Genomic DNA, 24,435 nt, shown 5'->3' with positions numbered 1-24,435 from the left:
AGAAGTTTCACAGAATGCTTCTGTGTAGTTTATATTTGAATATATTCCTTTTTCCACTACTACTCTCTTAGCGCTCCAAATGTCCAGTTGCATTTTCTACAGAAAGAGTGTTCAGATCTGCTCAATCAAAAGTATGGTTTAACTCTGTTAGCTGAATGCACAGATCAGAAAGAAGTTTCACAGAATGATTCTGTGTAGTTTATATTTGGAGACATTTCTTTTCCACTATTACCCTCTTAGCGCTCCGAATCTCCACTTGCATTTTCTACAGAAAGAGTGTTTCAGAATGGCTCAATCAAAACTAAGGTTCAACTCTTTTAGTTGAACAAACAGAACAGAAAGAAGTTTCACACAATTCTTCTGTGTAGTTTTTATTTGTAGACATTCTTTTTCCCAAAATAGGCCTCTTAGCGCTCAGAATGTCCAATTGCAGTTTCTACAGAAAGAGTGTTTCAGAACGGCTCAACCAAAAGTAAGGTTCAACTCTGTTAGTTGAATGCACAGAACAGAAAGAAGTTTCATACAATGCTTCTGTGTAGTTTATATTTGAACATATTCTTTTTTCCACTATTACCCACTTAGCGCTACGAATGTCCAGTTGCATTTTCTACAGACAGAGTGTTTCAAAACTGCTCAAACAAAAGTATGGTTTAACTCTGTTAGCTGAATGCTCAGATCAGAAAGATGTTTCACAGAATGCTTCTGTGTAGTTTATATTTGAGTATATTCCTTTTTCCACTACTACGCTCTTAGCGCTCCAAATGTCCAGTTGCATTTTCTACAGAAAGAGTGTTCAGATCTGCTCAATCAAAAGTATGGTTTAACTCTGTTAGCTGAATGCTCAGATCAGAAAGAAGTTTCACAGAATGCTTCTGTGTAGTTTATATTTGAATATATTCCTTTTTAAACTACTGCGCTCTTAGCGCTCTAAATGTCCAGTTGCATTTTCCACAGAAAGAGTGTTCAGATCTGCTCAATCAAAAGTATGGTTTAACTCTGTTAGCTGAATGCACAGATCAGAAAGAAGTTTCACCGAATGATTCTGTGTAGTTTATATTTGAAGACATTCCTTTTTCCACTATTACCCTCTTAGCGCTCCGAATCTCCACTTGCATTTTCTACAGAAAGAGTGTTTCATAACTGCTCAATCAAAAATATGTTTTATCTCTGTTAACTGAATTTACAGATCAGAAATAAGTTTCACAGAATGCATCTGTGTATTTTTTATTTGAAGATATTCTTTTTCCCAATGTAGGCCTCTTAGCGCTTAGCATGTCCAATTGCAGTTTCTACAGAAAGAGTGTTTCAGAACGGCTCAATCAAAAGTAAGGTTCAACTCTGTTAGTTGAATGCACAGAACAGAAAGAATTTTCACAGAATGCTACTGTGTAGTTTATATTTGAATATATTCCTCTTTCCACTATTACCCTCTTAGCGCTCAGAATGTCCACTTGCATTTTCTACAGAAAGAGTGTTCAGAACTGCGCAATCAAAAGTATGGTTTAACTCTGTTAGCTTAATGAACATATCAGAAATAAGTTTCACACAATGCTTCTGTGTAGTTTTTATTTGAAGATATTATTTTTCCCAATAGAAGCCTCTTAGCGCTCGAAATGTCCAATTGCAGTTTCTACAGAAAGAGTGTTTCAGAAAGGCTCAATCAAAAGTAAGGTTCAACTCTGTTAGTTGAATGCACAGAAGAGAAAGTAGTTTCATACAATGATTCTGTGTAGTTTATATTTGAACATATTCTATTTTCCACTATTACCCACTTAGCGCTACGAATGTCCAGTTGCATTTTCTACAGACAGAGTGTTTCTAAACTGCTCAATCAAAAGTATGGTTTAACTCTGTTAGTTGAATGCTCAGATCAGAAAGAAGTTTCACAGAATGCTTCTGTGTAGTTTATATTTGAATATATTCCTTTTTCCACTACTACTCTCTTAGCGCTCCAAATGTCCAGTTGCATTTTCTACAGAAAGAGTGTTCAGATCTGCTCAATCAAAAGTATGGTTTAACTCTGTTAGCTGAATGCACAGATCAGAAAGAAGTTTCACAGAATGATTCTGTGTAGTTTATATTTGGAGACATTCCTTTTTCCACTATTACCCTCTTAGCGCTCCGAATCTCCACTTGCATTTTCTACAGAAAGAGTGTTTCAGAACGGCTCAATCAAAACTAAGGTTCAACTCTTTTAGTTGAACAAACAGAACAGAAAGAAGTTTCACACAATTCTTCTGTGTAGTTTTTATTTGTAGACATTCTTTTTCCCAATATAGGCCTCTTAGCGCTCAAAATGTCCAATTGCACTTTCTACAGAAAGAGTGTTTCAGAACGGCTAAATCAAAAGTAAGGTTCAACTCTGTTAGTTGAATGCACAGAACAGAAAGAAGTTTCATACAATGTTTCTGTGTAGTTTATATTTGAACATATTCTTTTTTCCACTATTACCCACTTAGCGCTATGAATGTCCAGTTGCATTTTCTACAGACAGAGTGATTCAAAACTGCTCAATCAAAAGTATGGTTTAACTCTGTTAGCTGAATGCTCAGATCAGAAAGAAGTTTCACAGAATGCTTCTGTGTAGTTTATATTTGAATATATTCCTTTTTCCACTACTGCTCTCTTAGCGCTCCAAATGTCCAGTTGCATTTTCTACAGAAAGAGTGTTCAGATCTGCTCAATCAAAAGCATGGTTTAACTCTGTTAGCTGAATGCACAGATCAGAAAGAAGTTTCACAGAATGATTCTGTGTAGTTTATATTTGGGGACATTTCTTTTCCACTATTACCCTCTTAGCGCTCCGAATCTCCACTTGCATTTTCTACAGAAAGAGTGTTTCAGAACGGCTCAATCAAAACTAAGGTTCAACTCTTTTAGTTGAACAAACAGAACAGAAAGAAGTTTCACAAAATTCTTCTGTGTAGTTTTTATTTGTAGACATTCTTTTTCCCAATATAGGCCTCTTAGTGCTCAGAATGTCCAATTGCAGTTTCTACAGAAAGAGTGTTTCAGAACGGCTCAACCAAAAGTAAGGTTCAACTCTGTTAGTTGAATGCACAGATCAGAAAGAAGTTTCATACAATGCTTCTGTGTAGTTTATATTTGAACATATTCTTTTTTCCACTATTACCCACTTAGCGCTACGAATGTCCAGTTGCATTTTCTACAGACAGAGTGTTTCAAAACTGCTCAATCAAAAGTATGGTTTAACTCTGTTAGCTGAATGCCCAGATCAGAAAGATGTTTCACAGAATGCTTCTGTGTAGTTTATATTTGAGTATATTCCTTTTTCCACTACTACGCTCTTAGCGCTCCAAATATCCAGTTGCATTTTCTACAGAAAGAGTGTTCAGATCTGCTCAATCAAAAGTATGGTTTAACTCTGTTAGCTGAATGCACAGATCAGAAAGAAGTTTCACCGAATGATTCTTTGTAGTTTATATTTGAAGGCATTCCTTTTTCCACTATTACCCTCTTAGCGCTCCGAATCTCCACTTGCATTTTCTACAAAAAGAGTGTCTCAAATCTGCTCAATCAAAAATATGTTTTATCTCTGTTAACTGAATTTACAGATCAGAAATCAGTTTCACAGAATGCATCTGTGTAGTTTTTATTTGAAGATATTCTTTTTCCCAATGTAGGCCTCTTAGCGCTTAGCATGTCCAATTGCAGTTTCTACAGAAAGAGTGTTTCAGAACGGCTCAATCAAAAGTAAGGTTCAACTCTGTTAGTTGAATGCACAGAACAGAAAGAATTTTCACAGAATGCTACTGTGTAGTTTATATTTGAATATATTCCTTTTTCCACTATTACCATCTTAGCGCTCCGAATCTCAACTTGCATTTTCTACAAAAAGAGTGTTTCATAACTGCTCAATCAAAAATATGTTTTATCTCTGTTAACTGAATTTGCAGATCAGAAATAAGTTTCACAGAATGAATCTGTGTAGTTTTTATTTGAAGATATTCTTTTTCCCAATACAGGCCTCTTAGCGCTTAGCATGTCCAATTGCAGTTTCTACAGAAAGAGTGTTTCAGAAAGGCTAAATCAAAAGTAAGGTTCAACTCTGTTAGTTGAATGCACAGAACAGAAAGAAGTTTCATACAATGCTTCTGTGTAGTTTATATTTGAACATATTCTTTTTTCCACTATTACCCGCTTAGCGCTACGAATGTCCAGTTGCATTTTCTACAGACAGAGTGTTTCAAAACTGCTCAATCAAAAGTATGGTTTAACTCTGTTAGCTGAATGCTCAGATCAGAAAGAAGTTTCACAGAATGCTTCTGTGTAGTTTATATTTGAATATATTCCTTTTTCCACTACTACACTCTTAGCGCTCCAAATGTCCAGTTGCATTTTCTACAGAAAGAGTGTTCAGATCTGCTCAATCAAAAGTATGTTTTAACTCTGTTAGCTGAATGCACAGATCAGAAAGAAGTTTCACAGAATGATTCTGTGTAATTTATATTTGGAGACATTCCTTTTTCCACTATTACCCTCTTAGCGCTCCGAATCTCCACTTGCATTTTCTACAGAAAGAGTGTTTCAGAACGGCTCAATCAAAACTAAGGTTCAACTCTTTTAGTTGAACAAATAGAACAGAAAGATGTTTCACACAATTCTTCTGTGTAGTTTTTATTTGTAGACATTCTTTTTCCCAATATAGGCCTCTTAGCGCTCAGAATGTCCAATTGCAGTTTCTACAGAAAGAGTGTTTCAGAACGGCTCAATCAAAAGTAAGGTTCAACTCTGTTAGTTGAATGCACAGAACAGAAAGAAGTTTCATACAATGCTTCTGTGTAGTTTATATTTGAACATATTCTTTTTTCCACTATTACCCACTTAGTGCTACGAATGTCCAGTTGCATTTTCTACAGACAGAGTGTTTCAAAACTGCTCAATCAAAAGTATGGTTTAACTCTGTTAGCTGAATGCTCAGATCAGAAAGAAGTTTCACAGAATGCTTCTGTGTAGTTTATATTTGAATATATTTCTTTTTCCACTACTACGCTCTTAGCGCTCCAAATGTCCAGTTGCATTTTCTACAGAAAGAGTGTTCAGATCTGCTCAATCAAAAGTATGGTTTAACTCTGTTAGCTGCATGCACAGATCAGAAAGAAGTTTCACACAATGCTTCTGTGTAGTTTTTATTTGAAGGTATTATTTTTCCCAATAGAGGCCTCTTAGCGCTCAGAATGTCCAATTGCAGTTTCTACAGAAAGAGTGTTTCAGAAATGCTCAATCAAAAGTAAGGTTCATCTCTGTTAGTTGAATGCACAGAACAGAAAGAAGTTTCATACAATGCTTCTGTGTAGTTTATATTTGAACATATTCTTTTTTCCACTATTACCCACTTAGCGCTACGAATGTCCAGTTGCATTTTCTACAGACAGAGTGTTTCAAAACTGCTCAATCAAAAGTATGGTTTAACTCTGTTAGCTGAATGCTCAGATCAGAAAGAAGTTTCACAGAATGCTTCTGTGTAGTTTATATTTGAATATATTCCTTTTTCCACTACTACTCTCTAGCGCTCCAAATGTCCAGTTGCATTTTCTACAGAAAGAGTGTTCAGATCTGCTCAATCAAAAGTATGGTTTAACTCTGTTAGCTGAATGCACAGATCAGAAAGAAGTTTCACAGAATGATTCTGTGTAGTTTATATTTGGAGACATTTCTTTTCCACTATTACCCTCTTAGCGCTCCGAATCTCCACTTGCATTTTCTACAGAAAGAGTGTTTCAGAACGGCTCAATCAAAACTAAGGTTCAACTCTTTTAGTTGATCAAACAGAACAGAAAGAAGTTTCACACAATTCTTCTGTGTAGTTTTTATTTGTAGACATTCTTTTTCCCAATATAGGCCTCTTAGCGCTCAGAATGTCCAATTGCAGTTTCTACAGAAAGAGTGTTTCAGAACGGCTCAATCAAAAGTAAGGTTCAACTCTGTTAGTTGAATGCACAGAACAGAAAGAATTTTCACAGAATGCTACTGTGTAGTTTATATTTGAATATATTCCTTTTTCCACTATTACCCTCTTAGCGCTCCAAATGTCCACTTGCATTTTCTACAGAAGGAGTGTTCAGAACTGCGCAATCAAAAGTATGGTTTAACTCTGTTAGCTTAATGAACATATCAGAAATAAGTTTCACACAATGCTTCTGTGTAGTTTTTATTTGAAGATATTATTTTTCCCAATAGAGGCCTCTTAGCGCTTAGCATGTCCAATTGCAGTTTCTACAGAAAGAGTGTTTCAGAAAGGCTCAATCAAAAGTAAGGTTCAACTCTGTTAGTTGAATGCACAGAACAGAAAGAAGTTTCATACAATGCTTCTGTGTAGTTTATATTTGAACATATTCTTTTTTCCACTATTACCCACTTAGCACTACGAATGTCCAGTTGCATTTTCTACAGACAGAGTGTTTCAAAACTGCTCAATCAAAAGTATGGTTTAACTCTGTTAACTGAATGCTCAGATCAGAAAGAAGTTTCACAGAATGCTTCTGTGTAGTTTATATTTGAGTATATTACTTTTTCCACTACGACGCTCTTAGCGCTCCAAATGTCCAGTTGCATTTTCTACAGAAAGAGTGTTCAGATCTGCTCAATCAAAAGTATGGTTTAACTCTGTTAGCTGAATGCACAGATCAGAAAGAAGTTTCACCGAATGATTCTTTGTAGTTTATATTTGAAGACATTCCTTTTTCCACTATTACCCACTTAGCGCTCCGAATCTCCACTTGCATTTTCTACAAAAAGAGTGTTTCATAACTGCTCAATCAAAAATATGTTTTATCTCTGTTAACTGAATTTACAGATCAGAAATAAGTTTCACAGAATGTATCTGTGTAGTTTTTATTTGAAGATATTCTTTTTCAAAATATAGGCCTCTTATCGCTTAGCATGTCCAATTGCAGTTTCTAGAGAAAGAGTGTTTCAGAACGGCTCAATCAAAAGTAAGGTTCAACTCTGTTAGTTGAATGCACAGAACAGAAAGAATTTTCACAGAATGCTACTGTGTAGTTTATATTTGAATATATTCCTTTTTCCACTATTACCCTCTTAGCGCTCCGAATCTCAACTTGCATTTTCTACAAAAAGAGTGTTTCATAACTGCTCAATCAAAAATATGTTTTATCTCTGTTAACTGAATTTGCAGATCAGAAATAAGTTTCACAGAATGCATCTGTGTAGTTTTTATTTGAAGATATTCTTTTTCCCAATATAGGCCTCTTAGCGCTTAGCATGTCCAATTGCAGTTTCTACAGAAAGAGTGTTTCAGAAAGGCTAAATCAAAAGTAAGGTTCAACTCTCTTAGTTGAATGCACAGAACAGAAAGAAGTTTCATACAATGCTTCTGTGTAGTTTATATTTGAACATATTCTTTTTTCCACTATTACCCGCTTAGCGCTACGAATGTCCAGTTGCATTTTCTACAGACAGAGTGTTTCAAAACTGCTCAATCAAAAGTATGGTTTAACTCTGTTAGCTGAATGCACAGATCAGAAAGAAGTTTCACCGAATGATTCTTTGTAGTTTATATTTGAAGGCATTCCTTTTTCCACTATTACCCTCTTAGCGCTCCGAATCTCCACTTGCATTTTCTACAAAAAGAGTGTCTCAAAACTGCTCAATCAAAAATATGTTTTATCTCTGTTAACTGAATTTACAGATCAGAAATCAGTTTCACAGAATGCATCTGTGTAGTTTTTATTTGAAGATATTCTTTTTCCCAATGTAGGCCTCTTAGCGCTTAGCATGTCCAATTGCAGTTTCTACAGAAAGAGTGTTTCAGAACGGCTCAATCAAAAGTAAGGTTCAACTCTGTTAGTTGAATGCACAGAACAGAAAGAATTTTCACAGAATGCTACTGTGTAGTTTATATTTGAATATATTCCTTTTTCCACTATTACCATCTTAGCGCTCCGAATCTCAACTTGCATTTTCTACAAAAAGAGTGTTTCATAACTGCTCAATCAAAAATATGTTTTATCTCTGTTAACTGAATTTGCAGATCAGAAATAAGTTTCACAGAATGAATCTGTGTAGTTTTTATTTGAAGATATTCTTTTTCCCAATACAGGCCTCTTAGCGCTTAGCATGTCCAATTGCAGTTTCTACAGAAAGAGTGTTTCAGAAAGGCTAAATCAAAAGTAAGGTTCAACTCTGTTAGTTGAATGCACAGAACAGAAAGAAGTTTCATACAATGCTTCTGTGTAGTTTATATTTGAACATATTCTTTTTTCCACTATTACCCGCTTAGCGCTACGAATGTCCAGTTGCATTTTCTACAGACAGAGTGTTTCAAAACTGCTCAATCAAAAGTATGGTTTAACTCTGTTAGCTGAATGCTCAGATCAGAAAGAAGTTTCACAGAATGCTTCTGTGTAGTTTATATTTGAATATATTCCTTTTTCCACTACTACACTCTTAGCGCTCCAAATGTCCAGTTGCATTTTCTACAGAAAGAGTGTTCAGATCTGCTCAATCAAAAGTATGTTTTAACTCTGTTAGCTGAATGCACAGATCAGAAAGAAGTTTCACAGAATGATTCTGTGTAATTTATATTTGGAGACATTCCTTTTTCCACTATTACCCTCTTAGCGCTCCGAATCTCCACTTGCATTTTCTACAGAAAGAGTGTTTCAGAACGGCTCAATCAAAACTAAGGTTCAACTCTTTTAGTTGAACAAATAGAACAGAAAGATGTTTCACACAATTCTTCTGTGTAGTTTTTATTTGTAGACATTCTTTTTCCCAATATAGGCCTCTTAGCGCTCAGAATGTCCAATTGCAGTTTCTACAGAAAGAGTGTTTCAGAACGGCTCAATCAAAATTAAGGTTCAACTCTGTTAGTTGAATGCACAGAACAGAAAGAAGTTTCATACAATGCTTCTGTGTAGTTTATATTTGAACATATTCTTTTTTCCACTATTACCCACTTAGTGCTACGAATGTCCAGTTGCATTTTCTACAGACAGAGTGTTTCAAAACTGCTCAATCAAAAGTATGGTTTAACTCTGTTAGCTGAATGCTCAGATCAGAAAGAAGTTTCACAGAATGCTTCTGTGTAGTTTATATTTGAATATATTTCTTTTTCCACTACTACGCTCTTAGCGCTCCAAATGTCCAGTTGCATTTTCTACAGAAAGAGTGTTCAGATCTGCTCAATCAAAAGTATGGTTTAACTCTGTTAGCTGCATGCACAGATCAGAAAGAAGTTTCACACAATGCTTCTGTGTAGTTTTTATTTGAAGGTATTATTTTTCCCAATAGAGGCCTCTTAGCGCTCAGAATGTCCAATTGCAGTTTCTACAGAAAGAGTGTTTCAGAAATGCTCAATCAAAAGTAAGGTTCATCTCTGTTAGTTGAATGCACAGAACAGAAAGAAGTTTCATACAATGCTTCTGTGTAGTTTATATTTGAACATATTCTTTTTTCCACTATTACCCATTTAGCGCTACGAATGTCCAGTTGCATTTTCTACAGACAGAGTGTTTCAAAACTGCTCAATCAAAAGTATGGTTTAACTCTGTTATCTGAATGCTCAGATCAGAAAGAAGTTTCACAGAATGCTTCTGTGTAGTTTATATTTGAATATATTCCTTTTTCCACTACTACTCTCTAGCGCTCCAAATGTCCAGTTGCATTTTCTACAGAAAGAGTGTTCAGATCTGCTCAATCAAAAGTATGGTTTAACTCTGTTAGCTGAATGCACAGATCAGAAAGAAGTTTCACAGAATGATTCTGTGTAGTTTATATTTGGAGACATTTCTTTTCCACTATTACCCTCTTAGCGCTCCGAATCTCCACTTGCATTTTCTACAGAAAGAGTGTTTCAGAACGGCTCAATCAAAACTAAGGTTCAACTCTTTTAGTTGATCAAACAGAACAGAAAGAAGTTTCACACAATTCTTCTGTGTAGTTTTTATTTGTAGACATTCTTTTTCCCAATATAGGCCTCTTAGCGCTCAGAATGTCCAATTGCAGTTTCTAAAGAAAGAGTGTTTCAGAACGGCTCAATCAAAAGTAAGGTTCAACTCTGTTAGTTGAATGCACAGAACAGAAAGAAGTTTCATACAATGCTTCTGTGTACTTTATATTTGAACATATTATTTTTTCCACTAATACCCACTTAGCGCTACGAATGTCCAGTTGCATTTTCTACAGACAGAGTGTTTCAAAACTGCTCAATCAAATGTATGGTTTAACTCTGTTAGCTGAATGCTCAGATCAGAAAGAAATTTCACAGAATGCTTCTGTGTAGTTTATATTTGAGTATATTCCTTTTTCCACTACTACGCTCTAAGCGCTCCAAATGTCCAGTTGCATTTTCTACAGAAAGAGTGTTCAGATCTGCTCAATCAAAAGTATGGTTTAACTCTGTTAGCTGAATGCACAGATCAGAAAGAAGTTTCACCGAATGATTCTTTGTAGTTTATATTTGAAGACATTCCTTTTTCCACTATTACCCTCTTAGCGCTCCGAATCTCCACTTGCATTTTCTACAAAAAGAGTGTTTCATAACTGCTCAATTAAAAATATGTTTTATCTCTGTTAACTGAATTTACAGATCAGAAATAAGTTTCACAGAATGCATCTGTGTAGTTTTTATTTGAAGATATTCTTTTTCCCAATGTAGGCCTCTTAGCGCTTAGCATGTCCAATTGCAGTTTCTACAGAAAGAGTGTTTCAGAACGGCTCAATCAAAAGTAAGGTTCAACTCTGTTAGTTGAATGCACAGAACAGAAAGAATTTTCACAGAATGCTACTGTGTAGTTTATATTTGAATATATTCCTTTTTCCACTATTACCCTCTTAGCGCTCCAAATGTCCACTTGCATTTTCTACAGAAAGAGTGTTCAGAACTGCGCAATCAAAAGTATGGTTTAACTCTGTTAGCTTAATGAACATATCAGAAATAAGTTTCACACAATGCTTCTGTGTAGTTTTTATTTGAAGATATTATTTTTCCCAATAGAGGCCTCTTAGCGCTTAGCATGTCCAATTGCAGTTTCTACAGAAAGAGTGTTTCAGAAAGGCTCAATCAAAAGTAAGGTTCAACTCTGTTAGTTGAATGCACAGAACAGAAAGAAGTTTCATACAATGCTTCTGTGTAGTTTATATTTGAACATATTCTTTTTTCCACTATTACCCACTTAGCACTACGAATGTCCAGTTGCATTTTCTACAGACAGAGTGTTTCAAAACTGCTCAATCAAAAGTATGGTTTAACTCTGTTAACTGAATGCTCAGATCAGAAAGAAGTTTCACAGAATGCTTCTGTGTAGTTTATATTTGAGTATATTCCTTTTTCCACTACGACGCTCTTAGCGCTCCAAATGTCCAGTTGCATTTTCTACAGAAAGAGTGTTCAGATCTGCTCAATCAAAAGTATGGTTTAACTCTGTTAGCTGAATGCACAGATCAGAAAGAAATTTCACCGAATGATTCTGTGTAGTTTATATTTGAAGACATTCCTTTTTCCACTATTACCCACTTAGCGCTCCGAATCTCCACTTCCATTTTCTACAAAAAGAGTGTTTCATAACTGCTCAATCAAAAATATGTTTTATCTCTGTTAACTGAATTTACAGATCAGAAATAAGTTTCACAGAATGTATCTGTGTAGTTTTTATTTGAAGATATTCTTTTTCAAAATATAGGCCTCTTATCGCTTAGCATGTCCAATTGCAGTTTCTAGAGAAAGAGTGTTTCAGAACGGCTCAATCAAAAGTAAGGTTCAACTCTGTTAGTTGAATGCACAGAACAGAAAGAATTTTCACAGAATGCTACTGTGTAGTTTATATTTGAATATATTCCTTTTTCCACTATTACCCTCTTAGCGCTCCGAATCTCAACTTGCATTTTCTACAAAAAGAGTGTTTCATAACTGCTCAATCAAAAATATGTTTTATCTCTGTTAACTGAATTTGCAGATCAGAAATAAGTTTCACAGAATGCATCTGTGTAGTTTTTATTTGAAGATATTCTTTTTCCCAATATAGGCCTCTTAGCGCTTAGCATGTCCAATTGCAGTTTCTACAGAAAGAGTGTTTCAGAAAGGCTAAATCAAAAGTAAGGTTCAACTCTCTTAGTTGAATGCACAGAACAGAAAGAAGTTTCATACAATGCTTCTGTGTAGTTTATATTTGAACATATTCTTTTTTCCACTATTACCCGCTTAGCGCTACGAATGTCCAGTTGCATTTTCTACAGACAGAGTGTTTCAAAACTGCTCAATCAAAAGTATGGTTTAACTCTGTTAGCTGAATGCTCAGATCAGAAAGAAGTTTCACAGAATGCTTCTGTGTAGTTTATATTTGAATATATTCCTTTTTCCACTACTACTCTCTTAGCGCTCCAAATGTCCAGTTGCATTTTCTACAGAAAGAGTGTTCAGATCTGCTCAATCAAAAGTATGGTTTAACTCTGTTAGCTGAATGCACAGATCAGAAAGAAGTTTCACAGAATGATTCTGTGTAGTTTATATTTGGAGACATTCCTTTTTCCACTATTACCCTCTTAGCGCTCCGAATCTCCACTTGCATTTTCTACAGAAAGAGTGTTTCAGAACGGCTCAATCAAAACTAAGGTTCAACTCTTTTAGTTGAACAAATAGAACAGAAAGATGTTTCACACAATTCTTCTGTGTAGTTTTTAATTGTAGACATTCTTTTTCCCAATATAGGCCTCTTAGCGCTCAGAATGTCCAATTGCAGTTTCTACAGAAAGAGTGTTTCAGAACGGCTCAATCAAAAGTAAGGTTCAACTCTGTTAGTCGAATGCACAGAACAGAAAGAAGTTTCATACAATGCTTCTGTGTAGTTTATATTTGAACATATTCTTTTTTCCACTATTACCCACTTAGTGCTACGAATGTCCAGTTGCATTTTCTACAGACAGAGTGTTTCAAAACTGCTCAATCAAAAGTATGGTTTAACTCTGTTAGCTGAATGCTCAGATCAGAAAGAAGTTTCACAGAATGCTTCTGTGTAGTTTATATTTGAATATATTACTTTTTCCACTACTACGCTCTTAGCGCTCCAAATGTCCAGTTGCATTTTCTACAGAAAGAGTGTTCAGATCTGCTCAATCAAAAGTATGGTTTAACTCTGTTAGCTGCATGCACAGATCAGAAAGAAGTTTCACCGAATGATTCTTTGTAGTTTATATTTGAAGACATTCCTTTTTCCACTATTACCCTTTTAGCGCTCCGAATCTCCACTTGCATTTTCTACAAAAAGAGTGTTTCATAACTGCTCAATCAAAAATATGTTTTATCTCTGTTAACTGAATTTACAGATCAGAAATAAGTTTCACAGAATGCATCTGTGTAGTTTTTATTTGAAGATATTCTTTTTCCCAATATAGGCCTCTTAGCGCTTAGCATGTCCAATTGCAGTTTCTACAGAAAGAGTGTTTCAGAACGGCTCAATCAAAACTAAGGTTCAACTCTTTTAGTTGAACAAACAGAACAGAAAGAAGTTTCACACAATTCTTCTGTGTAGTTTTTATTTGTAGACATTCTTTTTCCCAATATAGGCCTCTTAGCGCTCAGAATGTCCAATTGCAGTTTCTACAGAAAGAGTGTTTCAGAACGGCTCAATCAAAAGTAAGGTTCAACTCTGTTAGTTGAATGCACAGAACAGAAAGTAGTTTCATATAATGCTTCTGTGTAGTTTATATTTGAACATATTCTTTTTTCCAGTATTACCCACTTAGCGCTACGAATGTCCAGTTGCATTTTCTACAGACAGAGTGTTTCAAAACTGCTCAATCAAAAGTATGGTTTAACTCTGTAAGCTGAATGCTCAGATCAGAATGAAGTTGCACAGAATGCTTCTGTGTAGTTTATATTTGAGTATATTCCTTTTTCCACTACGACGCTCTTAGCGCTCCAAATGTCCAGTTGCATTTTCTACAGAAAGAGTGTTCAGATCTGCTCAATCAAAAGTATGGTTTAACTCTGTTAGCTGAATGCACAGATCAGAAAGAAGTTTCACCGAATGATTCTTTGTAGTTTATATTTGAAGACATTCCTTTTTCCACTATTACCCACTTAGCGCTCCGAATCTCCACTTGCATTTTCTACAAAAAGAGTGTTTCATAACTGCTCAATCAAAAATATGTTTTATCTCTGTTAACTGAATTTACAGATCAGAAATAAGTTTCACAGAATGTATCTGTGTAGTTTTTATTTGAAGATATTCTTTTTCAAAATATAGGCTTCTTATCGCTTAGCATGTCCAATTGCAGTTTCTACAGAAAGAGTGTTTCAGAACGGCTCAATCAAAAGTAAGGTTCAACTCTGTTAGTTGAATGCACAGAACAGAAAGAATTTTCACAGAATGCTACTGTGTAGTTTATATTTGAATATATTCCTTTTTCCACTATTACCCACTTAGCGCTCCGAATCTCAACTTGCATTTTCTACAAAAAGAGTGTTTCATAACTGCTCAATCAAAAATATGTTTTATCTCTGTTAACTGAATTTGCAGATCAGAAATAAGTTTCACAGAATGCATCTGTGTAGTTTTTATTTGAAGATATTCTTTTTCCCAATATAGGCCTCTTAGCGCTTAGCATGTCCAATTGCAGTTTCTACAGAAAGAGTGTTTCAGAAAGGCTAAATCAAAAGTAAGGTTCAACTCTGTAAGTTGAATGCACAGAACAGCAAGTAGTTTCATACAATGCTTCTGTGTAGTTTATATTTGAACATATTCTTTTTTCCACTATTACCCGCTTAGCGCTACGAATGTCCAGTTGCATTTTCTACAGACAGAGTGTTTCAAAACTGCTCAATCAAAAGTATGGTTTAACTCTGTTAGCTGAATGCTCAGATCAGAAAGAAGTTTCACAGAATGCTTCTGTGTAGTTTATATTTGAATATATTCCTTTTTCCACTACTACTCTCTTAGCGCTCCAAATGTCCAGTTGCATTTTCTACAGAAAGAGTGTTCAGATCTGCTCAATCAAAAGTATGGTTTAACTCTGTTAGCTGAATGCACAGATCAGAAAGAAGTTTCACAGAATGATTCTGTGTAGTTTATATTTGGAGACATTCCTTTTTCCACTATTACCCTCTTAGCGCTCCGAATCTCCACTTGCATTTTCTACAGAAAGAGTGTTTCAGAACGGCTCAATCAAAACTAAGGTTCAACTCTTTTAGTTGAACAAATAGAACAGAAAGATGTTTCACACAATTCTTCTGTGTAGTTTTTAATTGTAGACATTCTTTTTCCCAATATAGGCCTCTTAGCGCTCAGAATGTCCAATTGCAGTTTCTACAGAAAGAGTGTTATAGAACGGCTCAATCAAAAGTAAGGTTCAACTCTGTTAGTCGAATGCACAGAACAGAAAGAAGTTTCATACAATGCTTCTGTGTAGTTTATATTTGAACATATTCTTTTTTCCACTATTACCCACTTAGTGCTACGAATGTCCAGTTGCATTTTCTACAGACAGAGTGTTTCAAAACTGCTCAATCAAAAGTATGGTTTAACTCTGTTAGCTGAATGCTCAGAGCAGAAAGAAGTTTCACAGAATGCTTCTGTGTAGTTTATATTTGAATATATTACTTTTTCCACTACTACGCTTTTAGCGCTCCAAATGTCCAGTTGCATTTTCTACAGAAAGAGTGTTCAGATCTGCTCAATCAAAAGTGTGGTTTAACTCTGTTAGCTGCATGCACAGATCAGAAAGAAGTTTCACCGAATGATTCTTTGTAGTTTATATTTGAAGACATTCTTTTTCCACTATTACACCCTTAGCGCTCCGAATCTCCACTTGCATTTTCTACAAAAAGAGTGTTTCATAACTGCTCAATCAAAAATATGTTTTATCTCTGTTAACTGAATTTACAGATCAGAAATAAGTTTCACAGAATGCATCTGTGTAGTTTTTATTTGAAGATATTCTTTTTCCCAATGAAGGCCTCTTAGCGCTTAGCATGTCCAATTGCAGTTTCTACAGAAAGAGTGTTTCAGAACGGCTCAATCAAAAGTAAGGTTCAACTCTGTTAGTTGAATGCACAGAACAGAAAGAATTTTCACAGAATGCTACTGTGTAGTTTATATTTGAATATATTCCTTTTTCCACTATTACCCTCTTAGCGCTCCGAATGTCCACTTGCATTTTCTACAGAAAGAGTGTTCAGAACTGCGCAATCAAAAGTATGGTTTAACTCTGTTAGCTTAATGAACATATCAGAAATAAGTTTCACACAATGCTTCTGTGTAGTTTTTATTTGAAGATATTATTTTTCCCAATAGAAGCCTCTTAGCGCTCAGAATGTCCAATTGCAGTTTCTACAGAAAGAGTGTTTCAGAAAGGCTCAATCAAAAGTAAGGTTCAACTCTGTTAGTTGAATTCACAGAACAGAAAGAAATTTCATACAATGCTTCTGTGTAGTTTATATTTGAACATATTCTTTTTTCCACTATTACCCACTTAGCGCTACGAATGTCCAGTTGCATTTTCTACAAAAAGAGTGTTTCATAACTGCTCAATCAAAAATATGTTTTATCTCTGTTAACTGAATTTACAGATCAGAAATAAGTTTCACAGAATGCATCTGTGTAGTTTTTATTTGAAGATATTCTTTTTCCCAATATAGGCCTCTAAGCGCTTAGCGTGTCCCATTGCAGTTTCTACAGAAAGAGTGTTTCAGAAAGGCTCAATCAAAAGTAAGGTTCAACTCTGTTAGTTGAATGCACAGAACAGAAAGAAGTTTCATACAATGCTTCTGTGTAGTTTATATTTGAACATATTCTTTTTTCCACTATTACCCACTTAGCGCTACGAATGTCCAGTTGCATTTTCTACAGACAGAGTGTTTCAAAACTGCTCAATCAAAAGTATGGTTTAACTCTGTTAGCTGAATGCTCAGATCAGAAAGAAGTTTCACAGAATGCTTCTGTGTAGTTTATATTTGAATATATTCCTTTTTCCACTACTACTCTCTTAGCGCTCCAAATGTCCAGTTGCATTTTCTACAGAAAGAGTGTTCAGATCTGCTCAATCAAAAGTATGGTTTAACTCTGTTAGCTGAATGCACAGATCAGAAAGAAGTTTCACAGAATGATTCTGTGTAGTTTATATTTGGAGACATTCCTTTTTCCACTATTACCCTCTTAGCGCTCCGAATCTCCAATTGCATTTTCTACAGAAAGAGTGTTTCAGAACGGCTCAATCAAAACTAAAGTTCAACTCTTTTAGTTGAACAAACAGAACAGAAAGAAGTTTCACACAATTCTTCTGTGTAGTTTTTATTTGTAGACATTCTTTTTCCCAATATAGGCCTCTTAGCGCTCAGAATGTCCAATTGCAGTTTCTACAGAAAGAGTGTTTCAGAACGGCTAAATCAAAAGTAAGGTTCAACTCTGTTAGTTGAATGCACAGAACAGAAGGAAGTTTCATACAATGCTTCTGTGTAGTTTATATTTGAACATATTCTTTTTTCCACTATTACCCACTTAGTGCTACGAATGTCCAGCTGCATTTTCTACAGACAGAGTGTTTCAAAACTGCTCAATCAAAAGTATGGTTTAACTCTGTTAGCTGAATGCTCAGATCAGAAAGAAGTTTCACAGAATGCTTCTGTGTAGTTTATATTTGAATATATTCCTTTTTCCACTACTACGCTCTTAGCGCTCCAAATGTCCAGTTGCATTATCTACAGAAAGAGTGTTGAGATCTGCTCAATCAAAAGTATGGTTTAACTCTGTTAGCTGCATGCACAGATCAGAAAGAAGTTTCACCGAATGATTCTGTGTAGTTTATATTTGAAGACATTCCTTTTTCCACTATTACCCTCTTAGCGCTCCGAATCTCCACTTGCATTTTCTACAAAAAGAGTGTTTCATAACTGCTCAATCAAAAATATGTTTTATCTCTGTTAACTGAATTTACAGATCAGAAATAAGTTTCACAGAATGCATCTGTGTAGTTTTTATTTGAAGATATTCTTTTTCCCAATATAGGTCTCTTAGCGCTTAGCATGTCCAATTGCAGTTTCTACAGAAAGAGTGTTTCAGAACGGCTCAATCAAAAGTAAGGTTCAACTCTGTTAGTTGAATGCACAGAACAGAAAGAATTTTCACAGAATGCTACTGTGTAGTTTATATTTGAATATATTCCTTTTTCCACTATTACCCTCTTAGCGCTCCGAATGTCCACTTGCATTTTCTACAGAAAGAGTGTTCAGAACTGCGCAACCAAAAGTATGGTTTAACTCTGTTAGCTTAATGAACATATCAGAAATAAGTTTCACACAATGCTTCTGTGTAGTTTTTATTTGAAGATATTATTTTTCCCAATAGAGGCCTCTTAGAGCTCAGAATGTCCAATTGCAGTTTCTACAGAAAGAGTGTTTCAGAAAGGCTCAATCAAAAGTAAGGTTCAACTCTGTTAGTTGAATGCACAGAACAGAAAGAAATTTCATACAATGCTTCTGTGTAGTTTATATTTGCACATATTCTTTTTTCCACTATTACCCGCTTAGCGCTACGAATGTCCAGTTGCATTTTCTACAGACAGAGTGTTTCAAAACTGCTCAATCAAAAGTATGGTTTAACTCTGTTAGCTGAATGCTCAGATCAGAAAGAAGTTTCACAGAATGCTTCTGTGTAGTTTATATTTGAATATATTCCTTTTTCCACTACTACTCTCTTAGCGCTCCAAATGTCCAGTTGCATTTTCTACAGAAAGAGTGTTCAGATCTGCTCAATCAAAAGTATGGTTTAACTCTGTTAGCTGAATGCACAGATCAGAAAGAAGTTTCACAGAATGATTCTGTGTAGTTTATATTTGGAGACATTCCTTTTTCCACTATTACCCTCTTAGCGCTCCGAATCTCCACTTGCATTTTCTACAGAAAGAGTGTTTCAGAACGGCTCAATCAAAACTAAGGTTCAACTCTTTTAGTTGAACAAATAGAACAGAAAGATGTTTCACACAATTCTTCTGTGTAGTTTTTAATTGTAGACATTCTTTTTCCCAATATAGGCCTCTTAGCGCTCAGAATGTCCAATTGCAGTTTCTACAGAAAGAGTGTTTCAGAACGGCTCAATCAAAAGTAAGGTTCAACTCTGTTAGTCGAATGCACAGAACAGAAAGAAGTTTCATACAATGCTTCTGTGTAGTTTATATTTGAACATATTCTTTTTTCCACTATTACCCACTTAGTGCTACGAATGTCCAGTTGCATTTTCTACAGACAGAGTGTTTCAAAACTGCTCAATCAAAAGTATGGTTTAACTCTGTTAGCTGAATGCTCAGATCAGAAAGAAGTTTCACAGAATGCTTCTGTGTAGTTTATATTTGAATATATTACTTTTTCCACTACTACGCTCTTAGCGCTCCAAATGTCCAGTTGCATTTTCTACAGAAAGAGTGTTCAGATCTGCTCAATCAAAAGTATGGTTTAACTCTGTTAGCTGCATGCACAGATCAGAAAGAAGTTTCACCGAATGATTCTTTGTAGTTTATATTTGAAGACATTCCTTTTTCCACTATTACCCTTTTAGCGCTCCGAATCTCCACTTGCATTTTCTACAAAAAGAGTGTTTCATAACTGCTCAATCAAAAATATGTTTTATCTCTGTTAACTGAATTTACAGATCAGAAATAAGTTTCACAGAATGCATCTGTGTAGTTTTTATTTGAAGATATTCTTTTTCCCAATATAGGCCTCTTAGCGCTTAGCATGTCCAATTGCAGTTTCTACAGAAAGAGTGTTTCAGAACGGCTCAATCAAAACTAAGGTTCAACTCTTTTAGTTGAACAAACAGAACAGAAAGAAGTTTCACACAATTCTTCTGTGTAGTTTTTATTTGTAGACATTCTTTTTCCCAATATAGGCCTCTTAGCGCTCAGAATGTCCAATTGCAGTTTCTACAGAAAGAGTGTTTCAGAACGGCTCAATCAAAAGTAAGGTTCAACTCTGTTAGTTGAATGCACAGAACAGAAAGTAGTTTCATATAATGCTTCTGTGTAGTTTATATTTGAACATATTCTTTTTTCCAGTATTACCCACTTAGCGCTACGAATGTCCAGTTGCATTTTCTACAGACAGAGTGTTTCAAAACTGCTCAATCAAAAGTATGGTTTAACTCTGTAAGCTGAATGCTCAGATCAGAATGAAGTTGCACAGAATGCTTCTGTGTAGTTTATATTTGAGTATATTCCTTTTTCCACTACGACGCTCTTAGCGCTCCAAATGTCCAGTTGCATTTTCTACAGAAAGAGTGTTCAGATCTGCTCAATCAAAAGTATGGTTTAACTCTGTTAGCTGAATGCACAGATCAGAAAGAAGTTTCACCGAATGATTCTTTGTAGTTTATATTTGAAGACATTCCTTTTTCCACTATTACCCACTTAGCGCTCCGAATCTCCACTTGCATTTTCTACAAAAAGAGTGTTTCATAACTGCTCAATCAAAAATATGTTTTATCTCTGTTAACTGAATTTACAGATCAGAAATAAGTTTCACAGAATGTATCTGTGTAGTTTTTATTTGAAGATATTCTTTTTCAAAATATAGGCTTCTTATCGCTTAGCATGTCCAATTGCAGTTTCTACAGAAAGAGTGTTTCAGAACGGCTCAATCAAAAGTAAGGTTCAACTCTGTTAGTTGAATGCACAGAACAGAAAGAATTTTCACAGAATGCTACTGTGTAGTTTATATTTGAATATATTCCTTTTTCCACTATTACCCACTTAGCGCTCCGAATCTCAACTTGCATTTTCTACAAAAAGAGTGTTTCATAACTGCTCAATCAAAAATATGTTTTATCTCTGTTAACTGAATTTGCAGATCAGAAATAAGTTTCACAGAATGCATCTGTGTAGTTTTTATTTGAAGATATTCTTTTTCCCAATATAGGCCTCTTAGCGCTTAGCATGTCCAATTGCAGTTTCTACAGAAAGAGTGTTTCAGAAAGGCTAAATCAAAAGTAAGGTTCAACTCTGTTAGTTGAATGCACAGAACAGCAAGAAGTTTCATACAATGCTTCTGTGTAGTTTATATTTGAACATATTCTTTTTTCCACTATTACCCGCTTAGCGCTACGAATGTCCAGTTGCATTTTCTACAGACAGAGTGTTTCAAAACTGCTCAATCAAAAGTATGGTTTAACTCTGTTAGCTGAATGCTCAGATCAGAAAGAAGTTTCACAGAATGCTTCTGTGTAGTTTATATTTGAATATATTCCTTTTTCCACTACTACTCTCTTAGCGCTCCAAATGTCCAGTTGCATTTTCTACAGAAAGAGTGTTCAGATCTGCTCAATCAAAAGTATGGTTTAACTCTGTTAGCTGAATGCACAGATCAGAAAGAAGTTTCACAGAATGATTCTGTGTAGTTTATATTTGGAGACATTCCTTTTTCCACTATTACCCTCTTAGCGCTCCGAATCTCCACTTGCATTTTCTACAGAAAGAGTGTTTCAGAACGGCTCAATCAAAACTAAGGTTCAACTCTTTTAGTTGAACAAATAGAACAGAAAGATGTTTCACACAATTCTTCTGTGTAGTTTTTAATTGTAGACATTCTTTTTCCCAATATAGGCCTCTTAGCGCTCAGAATGTCCAATTGCAGTTTCTACAGAAAGAGTGTTATAGAACGGCTCAATCAAAAGTAAGGTTCAACTCTGTTAGTCGAATGCACAGAACAGAAAGAAGTTTCATACAATGCTTCTGTGTAGTTTATATTTGAACATATTCTTTTTTCCACTATTACCCACTTAGTGCTACGAATGTCCAGTTGCATTTTCTACAGACAGAGTGTTTCAAAACTGCTCAATCAAAAGTATGGTTTAACTCTGTTAGCTGAATGCTCAGAGCAGAAAGAAGTTTCACAGAATGCTTCTGTGTAGTTTATATTTGAATATATTACTTTTTCCACTACTACGCTTTTAGCGCTCCAAATGTCCAGTTGCATTTTCTACAGAAAGAGTGTTCAGATCTGCTCAATCAAAAGTGTGGTTTAACTCTGTTAGCTGCATGCACAGATCAGAAAGAAGTTTCACCGAATGATTCTTTGTAGTTTATATTTGAAGACATTCTTTTTCCACTATTACACCCTTAGCGCTCCGAATCTCCACTTGCATTTTCTACAAAAAGAGTGTTTCATAACTGCTCAATCAAAAATATGTTTTATCTCTGTTAACTGAATTTACAGATCAGAAATAAGTTTCACAGAATGCATCTGTGTAGTTTTTATTTGAAGATATTCTTTTTCCCAATGAAGGCCTCTTAGCGCTTAGCATGTCCAATTGCAGTTTCTACAGAAAGAGTGTTTCAGAACGGCTCAATCAAAAGTAAGGTTCAACTCTGTTAGTTGAATGCACAGAACAGAAAGAATTTTCACAGAATGCTACTGTGTAGTTTATATTTGAATATATTCCTTTTTCCACTATTACCCTCTTAGCGCTCCGAATGTCCACTTGCATTTTCTACAGAAAGAGTGTTCAGAACTGCGCAATCAAAAGTATGGTTTAACTCTGTTAGCTTAATGAACATATCAGAAATAAGTTTCACACAATGCTTCTGTGTAGTTTTTATTTGAAGATATTATTTTTCCCAATAGAAGCCTCTTAGCGCTCAGAATGTCCAATTGCAGTTTCTACAGAAAGAGTGTTTCAGAAAGGCTCAATCAAAAGTAAGGTTCAACTCTGTTAGTTGAATGCACAGAACAGAAAGAAATTTCATACAATGCTTCTGTGTAGTTTATATTTGAACATATTCTTTTTTCCACTATTACCCACTTAGCGCTACGAATGTCCAGTTGCATTTTCTACAAAAAGAGTGTTTCATAACTGCTCAATCAAAAATATGTTTTATCTCTGTTAACTGAATTTACAGATCAGAAATAAGTTTCACAGAATGCATCTGTGTAGTTTTTATTTGAAGATATTCTTTTTCCCAATATAGGCCTCTAAGCGCTTAGCGTGTCCCATTGCAGTTTCTACAGAAAGAGTGTTTCAGAAAGGCTCAATCAAAAGTAAGGTTCAACTCTGTTAGTTGAATGCACAGAACAGAAAGAAGTTTCATACAATGCTTCTGTGTAGTTTATATTTGAACATATTCTTTTTTCCACTATTACCCACTTAGCGCTACGAATGTCCAGTTGCATTTTCTACAGACAGAGTGTTTCAAAACTGCTCAATCAAAAGTATGGTTTAACTCTGTTAGCTGAATGCTCAGATCAGAAAGAAGTTTCACAGAATGCTTCTGTGTAGTTTATATTTGAATATATTCCTTTTTCCACTACTACTCTCTTAGCGCTCCAAATGTCCAGTTGCATTTTCTACAGAAAGAGTGTTCAGATCTGCTCAATCAAAAGTATGGTTTAACTCTGTTAGCTGAATGCACAGATCAGAAAGAAGTTTCACAGAATGATTCTGTGTAGTTTATATTTGGAGACATTCCTTTTTCCACTATTACCCTCTTAGCGCTCCGAATCTCCAATTGCATTTTCTACAGAAAGAGTGTTTCAGAACGGCTCAATCAAAACTAAAGTTCAACTCTTTTAGTTGAACAAACAGAACAGAAAGAAGTTTCACACAATTCTTCTGTGTAGTTTTTATTTGTAGACATTCTTTTTCCCAATATAGGCCTCTTAGCGCTCAGAATGTCCAATTGCAGTTTCTACAGAAAGAGTGTTTCAGAACGGCTAAATCAAAAGTAAGGTTCAACTCTGTTAGTTGAATGCACAGAACAGAAGGAAGTTTCATACAATGCTTCTGTGTAGTTTATATTTGAACATATTCTTTTTTCCACTATTACCCACTTAGTGCTACGAATGTCCAGCTGCATTTTCTACAGACAGAGTGTTTCAAAACTGCTCAATCAAAAGTATGGTTTAACTCTGTTAGCTGAATGCTCAGATCAGAAAGAAGTTTCACAGAATGCTTCTGTGTAGTTTATATTTGAATATATTCCTTTTTCCACTACTACGCTCTTAGCGCTCCAAATGTCCAGTTGCATTATCTACAGAAAGAGTGTTGAGATCTGCTCAATCAAAAGTATGGTTTAACTCTGTTAGCTGCATGCACAGATCAGAAAGAAGTTTCACCGAATGATTCTGTGTAGTTTATATTTGAAGACATTCCTTTTTCCACTATTACCCTCTTAGCGCTCCGAATCTCCACTTGCATTTTCTACAAAAAGAGTGTTTCATAACTGCTCAATCAAAAATATGTTTTATCTCTGTTAACTGAATTTACAGATCAGAAATAAGTTTCACAGAATGCATCTGTGTAGTTTTTATTTGAAGATATTCTTTTTCCCAATATAGGTCTCTTAGCGCTTAGCATGTCCAATTGCAGTTTCTACAGAAAGAGTGTTTCAGAACGGCTCAATCAAAAGTAAGGTTCAACTCTGTTAGTTGAATGCACAGAACAGAAAGAATTTTCACAGAATGCTACTGTG

The sequence above is a fragment of the Symphalangus syndactylus genome, chromosome 6, assembly GCF_028878055.3.
Source record: "Symphalangus syndactylus isolate Jambi chromosome 6, NHGRI_mSymSyn1-v2.1_pri, whole genome shotgun sequence".
Taxonomy (NCBI): Eukaryota; Metazoa; Chordata; class Mammalia; order Primates; family Hylobatidae; genus Symphalangus; species Symphalangus syndactylus.
The sequence above is the reverse complement of the archived record's forward strand: the minus strand, read 5'-3'. Positions refer to the sequence as shown.